At 35.8% G+C, this 11,764-nt stretch overlaps 1 pseudogene; it reads left to right on the plus strand.

The window, feature by feature from the left end:
- Positions 1-4,587: 4,587 nt before the first annotated feature.
- On the plus strand, positions 4,588-5,218 carry LOC125094239 (signal recognition particle 14 kDa protein-like; annotated as a pseudogene).
- The last annotated feature ends 6,546 nt before the right edge of the window (positions 5,219-11,764 follow it).

The raw sequence follows: 11,764 nt of genomic DNA on the forward strand, positions 1-11,764 counted from the left end.
TGGTTTGGCTCAGTTTAAAATTTAGAAAATAAGACTTGCAAGACACTTCCTTTAATATGGCTGTTCCAGCTCTGTTTTTAAAATGGCTCTACTTATGTCATTTTCGACATTCTTTTGTTTTAGTATTACTGAAAATGGAATTTTATTAATTTTATTTTCAGATTGTTCCTTGCCATTGCATAGGATTTTAATTGATATTTGTGTATTGATTTTTTTTTCATCCTGCAACTTTGCTGAACCCATTTATTAGCTCTAATAATTTTTTGTGAATATGATTTTCTATGTATAACATTATATTCTTCTACAAATAGAGATAGTTTTATTTCTTCCTTTCTAATATGTGAAGGGACAATTCTTCTCCATTCTTAAGGTCTTCCAGGTGGCCTAAGAATTAAAAATACATGAGACATTAACAGGAGAAAAAAAATCCAAAGTTTCATCATATGTGAATGGAGGCCCTATTCTGAAGTTGAGACCTATAAAAATGACCAAGGCAAGCAGTTTTTATACCTTTTAGACAGTAAATCTATGAGGAATCGACAGGACAAAGAAAACTTAATTTTGAGAGCTTCAGTTAGAAATTCTAAACAGAATTTGGGCTATGATAGTAAATTAGTAAAAAGTAACAAGAACTGTTTGTACAGCCTTCCTGGTTCTAAATTTCCCATCTCTGGTGATAAGGGTGTCTCTTTACTTCCTGGTTTAGGGAAGGTACCTTTCACAAGGGGAACTTTATTTGTTGCTTTCTGGGGGGCAGGAGGAGAGTCTGAGTGTCCTTCTTGTATAGGCTGACTCCTAGGTAATCTTTATTTAAACTAATCTGTATGCCAGAGTGGCACAATTCGGGGCAGCCAGCTCTCGGCCCTGCATATGTGTACTTGTTATTTATTTCTCTTTTCTAATTGTCCTGACTAGAATGTCCAGAAGAGCTTTTTTTTTTTAAGATTTTATTTATTTGAGAGAAAGAGAGAGAGAGAGTGTGTGTGTGTGTGTGTGTGTTTGTGCTCCTTAGCTCACTTGAGCAAGGGGAGGGACAGAGGCAGGAGCAGAGAAGGAGAAACAACACCCCCTACAACCCTGCCCTGCATTGAGCAGGGAGCACTATGTCAGGCTCAATCCCAGGACTCTAAGACCATGACCTGACCTGAAGCCAGACACTTAACCAACTGAGCCACACAGGTGCCCCCTCCAGAAAGTTTTGATTAGAAATGGCAGAATAGACATTCTTGTCCTGTTCCTGTTTTAGGGGAAAATCATTCATTCTTTTCACCATTAAGTAAGGTATTAGCTGTGGGTTTTCTATACATGCCCTTTATTGGGTTGAGGAAGTTATCATCTCTTTGTCATTTGTTATTTTATTTTTATTATAAAACGTGGTAAGATTTTGTCAAATGTTTTTTCTACATCTATTGAGATGATCATGTGTCTTTTTTTCCTTTAGCCTATTAGTAATGGTGTATTATTTTATTACTATATGTTAAAGTAGTGTTGCATTCCTGGCATAAATCCCACTTGATAATGGCATATAATCCTTGTATGCTCCTGGGTTCAATTTGCTAGTAATTTTGAGGGTTTGTGCATTGGTCTGTAGTTTTTTGTGACATCTCTTTCTGCATTTGGTACCAGAATAATATTGACCTTATTCTAGTTAGGAAATACTTCTTTTCCTCTTCCTTTTATTATGAATGATTGAGAATAATTGATGTTAATTCTTCTCTTATAAGGTGATTGCATTTAGGATCTCCCAGAAGATAACGCAGCATATGCTGGATTTCTTTCAATGGGAGAGTCCATATATAACTTTATATTTGGTACAACTGTGGGAGAAGAGGAGTTTGGTAGCCTTCTATGTTACCACCTTTGCAGCTACTTCTGTTTAGATGGTGATACTGTAATTCTTATGATATTGTGGGTTGGATTTTGTTGTGTTCTCTTAAATAATGCTGGATGTTGTTCTAGAGGCAATTACATTATTTCTTACAATCGATACAATTTTTAAAGCCTTTTAAAACAAACATTTTAGATTTGGTTTAGATGAATATTTATTCTAAATATAACTTAGTCCTAATAAGAGATTACCTTTTTATGATTTACAGTGGATGTTGCAGCTGTTTAACAAGGACTCTTCATTCAGCTCTGTAGAAATTGAAAGATTCAAGCCTGTTTTGGTTCTAAGAATTATGCATTTTACAGCATTCCCTGTGTTCTTTCTCCGCCTCATGGATTTTTATGGTATGCATAATGCACCTAAGTATTTAGGAAATTTTCATGGGCCTTCTCTTCAGATTTCCTCTAGGTTCCTTTCTCTTCAGATTTCTGCTATAAAAATTTCACCTTCCTGAATCTTCTTAAACTCTAAGCTCTGTCTCCTTAACTCAGTGTGAACCCTCATGTTGTGCTTGGAATCCCATCTGTGCTTTCTAGTTCAGACTGCCACCATGCAGAAAACCAAAGTAATTATAATGCTCATCTTACTTGTTTATTTTCCCTGAAGGAGCTCAGCATTAATCTTCATGTTGTCCAGTGTCAGAAAACAGTTGTTTCATATATTTTGTCCTGCTTCCAATTATTTATGTCAGGAGTAAATCTGGTTACAGTTGCTTCTTCATGTCTAGAAGCCAATGTTTTATCAACTACACTTTATTCTAGGAATAAATAAATGATTCACTACCATATAGGAAGAGAAGTGAAAAGTAATATTAAAAAATTATTGGTTCGAAGAAATAGTCTAGATTGAGGTTGAAGGGATGAATCAGTATGGACTTTGAAAGCAAAAGAGAGAAATATATGAATCCAAGTTTATATAAGAAAATCTTTGAACATGGGAATTCTAAATAGGGTTTATACCAGTTACATTTCAACATAAAAAAGAAGGATTTTAGAGGTGAGGTATGTATAAAGAATTAGGGACATGACAGTTGTGACAGAAAGTATTACAGAAATGAACTATTCTGAAGCCTGAGAGAATTTGAAGTATATATCTATGGTTAGGTTGAAAAAATGTTTTGTGAGGGTTTTATTTTTTATAACTTTTGGAAGATAAAGAACTTTATCCAATTAATTTTGCAGTTATGTGAGGGTGAAGATAGAGGCTGTCTACTTAAAGTCATCGAAACTCCTCAAATTGTTCCATTAACTATAGCAAAGAAAACTGCACTGGTTTTGTAAGTTCCTCATCTCAAGGAATTTCAAAAAATTAAAATATACTATGTTTTCCAAGATACCAGACTGAAAACAACTTATGCTTGTCATCTATTTACTAGCTCATTAAATTAAATAATAGGAGAGCAAAACTAACATACATAATGTCTAGAAATTCCAAGAATACATTTTTCAACTTGTATAATAAGTACATATTTTCTAGTAATTTGTTAATTTATCAAGTATTTGTTTCAGGTGTTCTAAGAATTATTACAGACATTCAGAATGTGGAAATGAATAAGAGAAGTCAAGGGCTTATCTTTAGTAAGTTTATATTCTACTGGTAAATGTCATAGAAAAGTAATAAATTACTAAAATAGTCTTGCATTGCAGTAAGACCTACAAAAACAACTAGGTCAATGTGCTAGAACATTACTAAGATACAGGGAATAGCTCCTATAGCCAATTTTCTTAGAGAAGACTTCTCTGAGGGGTTGATATTTGAACTGTAACTGAAGGAGATAGCCAAGATCTGAAGAAAGTATATCCAAGTAAAGAGAAGAACAACTGGAAAAGCCCAGAGATGGAACCAAGTTGATGTATTTTTGAATTCAGAGGTTAGATAAATAAGGCCATCTTAGCTGGCGTATAAGTGCTAAAAGAGAGTGATTAGAGATGAGAGTACAGGGACAGGCAGAAAGGTAGGTATGTGCAAATAATATAAACAGAAAATGAATGATTTGACAATAAACACTGGAAGAAATGTCTGATTGATAATATCTCTCAAAGAACTGTGTTGAGAATTTTGAAGCTGATTCATGACTTTCCAGAAAGAATGCCATGGTAATTTAGCAATATCCATACACATCTGGTGTGTGTTATTGATTGTATATAAAAATCACATATATAAACAAACTCATATATAAACATCTTTCATATATATATATGTGTATACACGCTATATGTGTCAATATATAAATCAGTAACATATAATGCATATGTATGTGACGTGTATATATGTGTTATTGATTGTATATAAGGATCACATATATAAACATCTTTTATATATATGTGTATATCCACATATATATATGCTATATACTTGTATATATAGTTTATCTTTTTTTAATCTACTTGTCCATCCCAGGTATATAATAAATTTCATAGATCTACTTTGCACTTGTATTGGTCACAGTGAAGTATAAATTTGTCAGTCTCTAATGAATTGCATCATATATAATGGGTGATGGCATTGTGGTGTGTCTAGCATACAGACTTTGAAATCATACAAACCTAAGTTTGAAACTGGGATCTATTAATTAAAAGCTGTGTAATGGAACTAGTATACTCTGTTTTGAGTGTTAATACTGTCATCTGTAAAAAGGCAGTCATACCTCATTTGCAAATTTATTTTAAGAATGTTAAATAATCTTCATGGACGCTGGGATGGTGCTCCTGGAGAGCGAGCAGTTTCTGATGGAGCTGATCAGACTGTTTCAGAAGTGCTGGTTGTCAGGCAGCGTGTTCATCACCCTGAAGAAGTATGATGGTCGAACTAAACCCATTCCAAGGAAGGGTTCTGTAGAGGGCTTTGAGCCCTCAGACAACAAGTGTCTGTTAAGAGCTACTGATGGGAAAAAGAAGATTAGCACTGTGGTGAGCTCCAAAGAAGTGAACAAGTTTCAGATGGCTTACTCAAATCTATAGAGAGCTAACATGGATGGGCTGAAGAAGAGGGACAAAAAGAGCAAGAGTAAGAAGAGCACAGCAGCACAGTGAAGGGCACCAGATATCCATCTTTCACCAACTAACCACTGAATTACTATTTTTTCTTTGGTTTTTACTTTTGGCCACAAATCTAGGTTTCTGGTTCCCTTATAATATCTTTTCATGTGAGATAAGTGTCATTTTGGATAGAAGAAAGGCTGCAGTGTTTACAGGATAGTTGTAAGAAGCCAAGTTTATTTGAGAATTGGCTGATTGGTCTTTGTTGTATGGTTGTGTATCCTGGGATTATAAAGTCTCTGTAGCCATCTGTGTGAAGAACAATGGATCTTTAAACCTGTATTTATCTGCACTGAAAAAAAAAAAATCTTCGTAAATATGTAGTATTGGTTCAAAAATGGTTACTAGTGTTATTTCAAAGCTCTGTAGGATAACTCAATGTGTCTGTGTGTGTGTGTGTATGTATGTGTATGCATGTAAAGTTAATGTTCTAATTTAAGTTTGTGCTGTAGAATGATAACTTTGGAAACAGTAAATAATCTTTATTCTCCAAAATAATCTACATTACTGATTGGCTTTAGATGTATTACATACAATGTCCCTGATGATTTTTATATTAGGTGGCAAAGAGCAAAATACATACAATTTATGTTATACTCAAGAGGCAAAGTCATTTTTTAAAGCTAGTCTTTAAATGATTGATTATGGCTTTTTGTTTTTATGTTTTCTGTTTTATCTTTTATTTTGAGAGGACATACTAAATGATGTGTCAGACTTAAAAAGAACCTTTACACTTTCTTTTTAAAAGATAGACATTTTTTTCAGTTTGTTTATGTTATGATTTTAATGAAATGCCAAGCACCTTTTTGCAAAAGGTCTGTAGTATTTGTAGACTTAATTTTTTTTTAGCTTTCAAGAAGTACTCTAAATGGCATAAAGACTTGATCACCATTTTAAAAATAAATAAATTGGGAAAGTATCACAACTGTCCAAATAGGTTGTTTAAAATAAGTCACTTACTAATTCTTATATTTAAATTATTTGATTTTTTGCAGATGGAAATTGCAGTTTTCCATACCTAGTTATTCTAAAAAGTAAGTTGTTCAATCTTTTTTCTTCTAAAGTCAAGTTGGCAAAGTTCATTAAGTGTAGGAGTTCTCAGATATGCCATGTGGGTGTATTAAGATTGGATACAATTTCAAAATTTTTCATGGTTTTAAGAAAGTTTGATTTATCTTTGCCTGCTAAATTATGTATTATTTTATAATATGAATTTCACTTGGTTTAAATTAGGCAAAGTGCCCTTAACTGCTCTTGAATTAAGCCTGTAAAGAACCATAAACCCAAGAGTTACACATTTCTAAGAACCCGAAAGAAGTTGAAGTATATTTAACCTAGTTAGTATCTTTTGATAAGAGAAACTAGCAAGTCTCTTCTAAAATTCTTAATATAGATGAAACCTGACTTAAATAATTGTAAATGCTCATCTATTCCAAAAGAAATTAACCCAAATGAGTTGGAAATGTTGAAGGGTTATTTTACCAAATAATTGAGAGTTGCCCTACAAACTCTTCTTCCTAGAAGAAAATGCATTTTTCAGCATTAGCACATTCCTCTCCCCTTCCAACTTAAATGCCTCTTTTTTCATGATGATCTTGACAGAAATAATACCATTAATCAATTAAGTATCAACAAAGGAAACAATCTTGAAGAAAAAGGGGGCAAGTAATTGTACTTTTCCCTTCTTTATAGGAAAGAAGTACTAGTAATGTCTATGGACAGAACTATTTCTTTTTTAAGGAATTTATTAAACTTTGATGACTGATTCTACTCTACAAATGCATGGAAATGAGAAAAAAATGATATCATCATGTGTGTAAACCTTCCAAGTACTGCAGTGGAAACCTAGAGCAGTGACTTTCTACCACTCAGTTTGAACTGGGCACAAATGTGTTTTCATTCTTAGGTCCATTTTCTAAACACTGTTTTCCTAAACAAGAAAACACAAATCTGTCATTGTTTTTGTGAGGGGCTTCAAAAGGAACTAAAATTAGGGAAAATAAACCTCTGCTTTTGATTCAACCTTGAGGGATATGGAGAGTGGAGAAGTTTGGCCTCCAATGAAAGAAAAAAGAAGGGGGTGGGTCTACTCTGGGAAATGCTGTGAGTTGGCTTAGAAGTTGGGTCTGTTAATATGCTTTGGACATATTTTGTCAACACAGTTAGTACCTGGAGTACTAACCAGATAACTGACTTCTATTTGGGAAAATTGATGAGGACCTTTAATGTTAACTTTCATAATGAGAAACAGAAAACTGAAAATAAAAGTGGATTTAAAAAGTTTCTTATGTCAAGAAATCCAAAGCAAGAAATAGAGTTTGCTATATATCAATACATATTGTGTTTTTGACACAAGTTGCTCTGTTGTATTGCTCCATCATTGCTACTGCCCCTCGGAACAATTTGTTACTTAAACTATAACTCCTGGAGGATTTTACTAGTTACCAAGCACATTTAGATATGGCCTTAAGAAAACATATACTGGCAACAGGTCTTTGGGGAGAAGGACCATATACGACCGTGAAGCTGGGCAGCTGGGGATGCCCAGCCACCCAGGGCAGAACACCGCCTGCTTCTGGGAAGCGGAGCACCCAGGAACACCCGGTCAGCTCAGGGTGGAATGAGATACCGCCTGCTTCCCTTTTCCATTACGCTCCTTTCTCTTCCCAGAAGCGCCCGTTGTTAGTTAGATGAGTCCTTTGAATGTGCTTGTTTAACTATAAACTTCATCCTCCTTCTTGTTTGTCCACATGTGACTAATGTTTGACCTTCATCGGTTCTTCTGTTGGCTATTGTTTTTATCCAATAAAAGTGAGACTGTGGAGATGCTCGTGGCAGTAGTCTTTTTGACTGTTGTCCCCTGCTCCCAATCTCTTGCAGCTGACTTGTTTGTGCCTAATTCTTCTCCCGTTCGTCAGTTGGAAGTGGCACATCATCTTTGTATTATCCTCTCATGTCATGCAGCCATGACATCTTTGGATTAATACCAACTTAATTTTAATAGTGTACAAAACCTGCTTCACGCCCTCTAACTCCCTGTATGCTGTTTTTTTTTTTTTTTTTTAAGATTTATTTATTTATTTGATGGAGAGAGAGAGATCACAAGCAGGCAGAGAGGCAGGCAGAGAGAGAGGGGGAGAAGCAGGCTCCCTGCTGAGCAGAGAGCCCGATGCGGGGCTCGATCCCAGGACCCTGAGATCATGACCTGAGCCGAAGGCAGAGGCTTAACCCACTGAGCCACCCAGGCGCCCCCCCTGTATGCTGTTTTGATCACAAATTATGTCTATACATTTTCCCCTGTAAAAATAGATTTATATTACTGCTTTATACAGTTTTCTTCTAAATTAGATTAAAAAAAAACCGCAAATGGGAAACATACTTACGCTGTCTTTTATACTTAACTCATGCAGCTGCCTTTATTGGTGTTTTGTGAGGTGGGAAACAAGGGCAGAAGAAATATTAGATTTCCTTACTATCTACAGCCCATTGACAAGTCCTTAAAACAGGCAGAGTGAAATTCTCCTAGGGACTCAACTGCGTCAATGTCACTAGTTTGTTAAGGGCAAAAGGCAATCTTCGCCCAACCTCTGGGATCCTGTAAGTCTGCTTCACATATAAAAATTCTTTTGGAAACTTCCTTTATCTTTATTCCCCAAGATACATGTGGACAACCATCCCCCAAGCCTATGACCCACCGATATATCTCCAGAGGGTCTCATGACTCAGATTTTATGAGATGGTAATAAATAATGCTTTCCCAACAATAGTTAGCTCCCTCAACATCCTGGAAACCTTGCTTGCCAATTCCTTAGAGACTTACCCTATGCCTAACCCCCTCCCAACTGAAAGCATGTAATGGACCACTCCTCATGACCCTGGTGCAGCTCTTTCTGCCCATGGGTCCTATTGCTGTGCTTTAATAAAACCATATTTTTGTACCAAAGACATCTGGAGAATTCTTTCTTGGCTGTTGGCTTTGAACCTAACATCTTTCCTAGATCACTTTGTATTTCTTCATGTGACTTTGAGTTGCTATTGAGTGTCTTCTTTTGGCTTGAAGATCTCACTTGCATATTTTTGTAGGGTAAGTCTACTACCGACTGTTTTTCCGAATGGCAGCTTTATTCAGTCATAAAGCAAAATTAGCCACAATTTTAAAGCAGGTTCAGGATTCAAAACTCAGTGACATTTCACCATGTGATTAAACTTGGCTTCTTAAAGGAACAGTACATAGCAGAACATAAGACAAACCACACAACAAATAAGATAACAGAGGGTGTAGGAAGTTAAGGAATGAAATGGGAAGTCAGTCTGTGGGCATGCAATTGAGTTAAGGCCTCGGTCTTGTCTGGGTCAGCTCTCAGATTTTGATGTTCAAGCAGTGAAGGATCTTGGTTCTATTCTGAGATCAATTGGGCAGAGCCTTTGGTGGCAGTTGGATTTTTTTAAGTGGTTAGACATAGAGAGGTCATGTCTAAAGAGTGACAGTTTGCTGCCAAAATCTTCCCCTTTTTAATGGGAGTTAATTGGTCTTTGGCCCATGCAGAACTCCTCTGATTCTGATTGTTATCCATTCTAGGGTGTTAGCTGGTGTTGATCCTGGTAATATCTCATAGCTGCAGTACCTTGACTACTTATGTCATGGCTTGACACAGGCCTCTTTTTGACGTGAGAGATTCCACTTTCCTCTCTACAACACAGACACACACACACACACACACACACACACATTAACTTTTTTTTTTTTAATTTTAGGACTTTGAATATGTCATCCTACTGCCTTAGGCTTTCATAGTCTTGATGATAAATTATATGTTAATCTTATTGAAGATCCCTGTTCAAGATAAGTCACTTTTCTCTTACTGCTTTGAAGATTCTTTGTGTTGGCCTTTAGTAGTTTGACTGTGATGTGTCTTTGTGTTTAGCTCACATGTAGTTCCTTGAGCTTCCTGAATGTGTAGATTAAAGGATTTCATCAATTTAGGGATTTTTTTTTTTTACTATTATTTCTTAAGATATTCTTTCTGTCCCTTTCTATTTATTCTCTTCTTCTGAGATTCTCATTAGGCATAACTTGGTATGTTTTATGGTATCCCACAGGTCTCTGAAATTTCATACATTTCTCTTCTTTCTTTGTTATTTTCTTTTCCTCATACTTGGTAATCTCAACTGAACTATCTTTTGGTTCACCGATTCTTTCTTCTTCCTACTCTAATCTCTCATTAATCCCCTGTAACAACTTTTTTTTTAATTCCAGCAATTGTAATTTTAATACCAAAATTTATATTTTGTTTCTTTTTATTATTTCTATTTATATTCTCTCTCTTCTTAAAAAATATTTTATTTATTTATTTGACATAGAGAGACACAGCAAGATAGGGTACACAAGCATGGGGAGTGGAATAGGGAGAAGTGGGCTTCCTGCTGAGTAGGAAGCCTGATGCGGGACTTGATTCCAGGACCCTGGGACCATGACCTGAACTGAAGGCAGATACCTAACAACTGAGCCACACAGGTGCCCCTCTATTTATATTCTCTGTATGATGAGATATTTTCTCATATTTACTTCTTCAACTTATTTTCTTCTAACTTTAGAGCATATTTAAAATAGTTGATTGAAAGTCTTTGTCTACTAAGTTTAGTGTCTGTTTTCTCAGGAAAAGTTTCTATTGATTTTTTTCCCTGTGTATGGGCCACAATTTGGATGCCTCATGATTGCTGTCATTGTTGAAAACTGTACATTTTAAATGCTAGAATGAGGTAACTCTGGAAATCAGTTTCTACTGTCTCCCAAGGTTTTTTGTTGCTGTTGTTTATTATAGGTGTTGTAGTTTGCTTATAAGTTTTCTGAATGAATTCTGTATAGTTTAAATATTTTGTCATGTGTGGCCGCTGAATTCTGTACTCAATTAACTAGTCAGCAAATGATAAGAACAGAGGTTTCCTTAAATGCCTGGAATCAATAAATCTCCCAACCTTTTCCAAGGACTCTGTATATATTTGGGGCTTTTACTTAACATTCATCTAGGTAGCTTAAAACTTTGCTTAAACTTCACATGCTACTTACACAGAGCTTCTAGCACCTAGAAATGAAATCTTAGGGCCTTCTTAGATCTTTCCTGGACATGTGTACATCTCTGCATTTGCATGGCTTTGTAGAACCCCAAGAATATGTTGGGAGTTTTTCAGAGTTCTTGTAAACATTGTGGTCCTTAGCTTTTGCTGTTAAGCTTTTGGCACAGACTACTGTTTCTCCCAGCTATTAACCATTACCTCAAGCAGTCATGCCATTAAAACAGTTGCCAGTAAATATTTTCCTCAAATGTTATTTTAAGAGCAGCTTTTAGCACTGGGAAAGCTCTGATCAGATTTCATAAAAACAAGCTTTTGGGGGCATCTAGGTGGCTCAGTTGGTTAAGTGTCTGCCTTCAGCTCAGGTCAGGATCCCAGAGTACTGGGATCGAACCCTGCATCAGGCTCCCTGCTCAGTGGGAAGCCTGCTTCTCCCTCTCACACTCCCCTTGCTTGTGTTCCTCTCTTTTGCTGTCTCTCTCTGTCAAATAAAAGATCTTTAAAAAAACAAACAACAGAAAAAATAAACAAGCCTTTTGAGCAGCTCTGCCAATAAACTATGAGACATGTAGAGTGTTTTTGTGAATTACACCAATTCTTTCTTCAGTAATGGGAATCTGTGATGTTATATTTGGTAGCAGCACTGAGTTAAGAAGAGGGCATTCGTCTACAGTGAATCAAAATGCCATGGAAGTCACTTTCTTACTGATATTCTGCCATTGTTTTTGCATAAATTCTTTCCAGTTTGCTGTGAACTTTCAGCTAG

The sequence above is a fragment of the Lutra lutra genome, chromosome 2 (assembly GCF_902655055.1).
Source record: "Lutra lutra chromosome 2, mLutLut1.2, whole genome shotgun sequence".
NCBI classification, from domain to species: domain Eukaryota; kingdom Metazoa; phylum Chordata; class Mammalia; order Carnivora; family Mustelidae; genus Lutra; species Lutra lutra.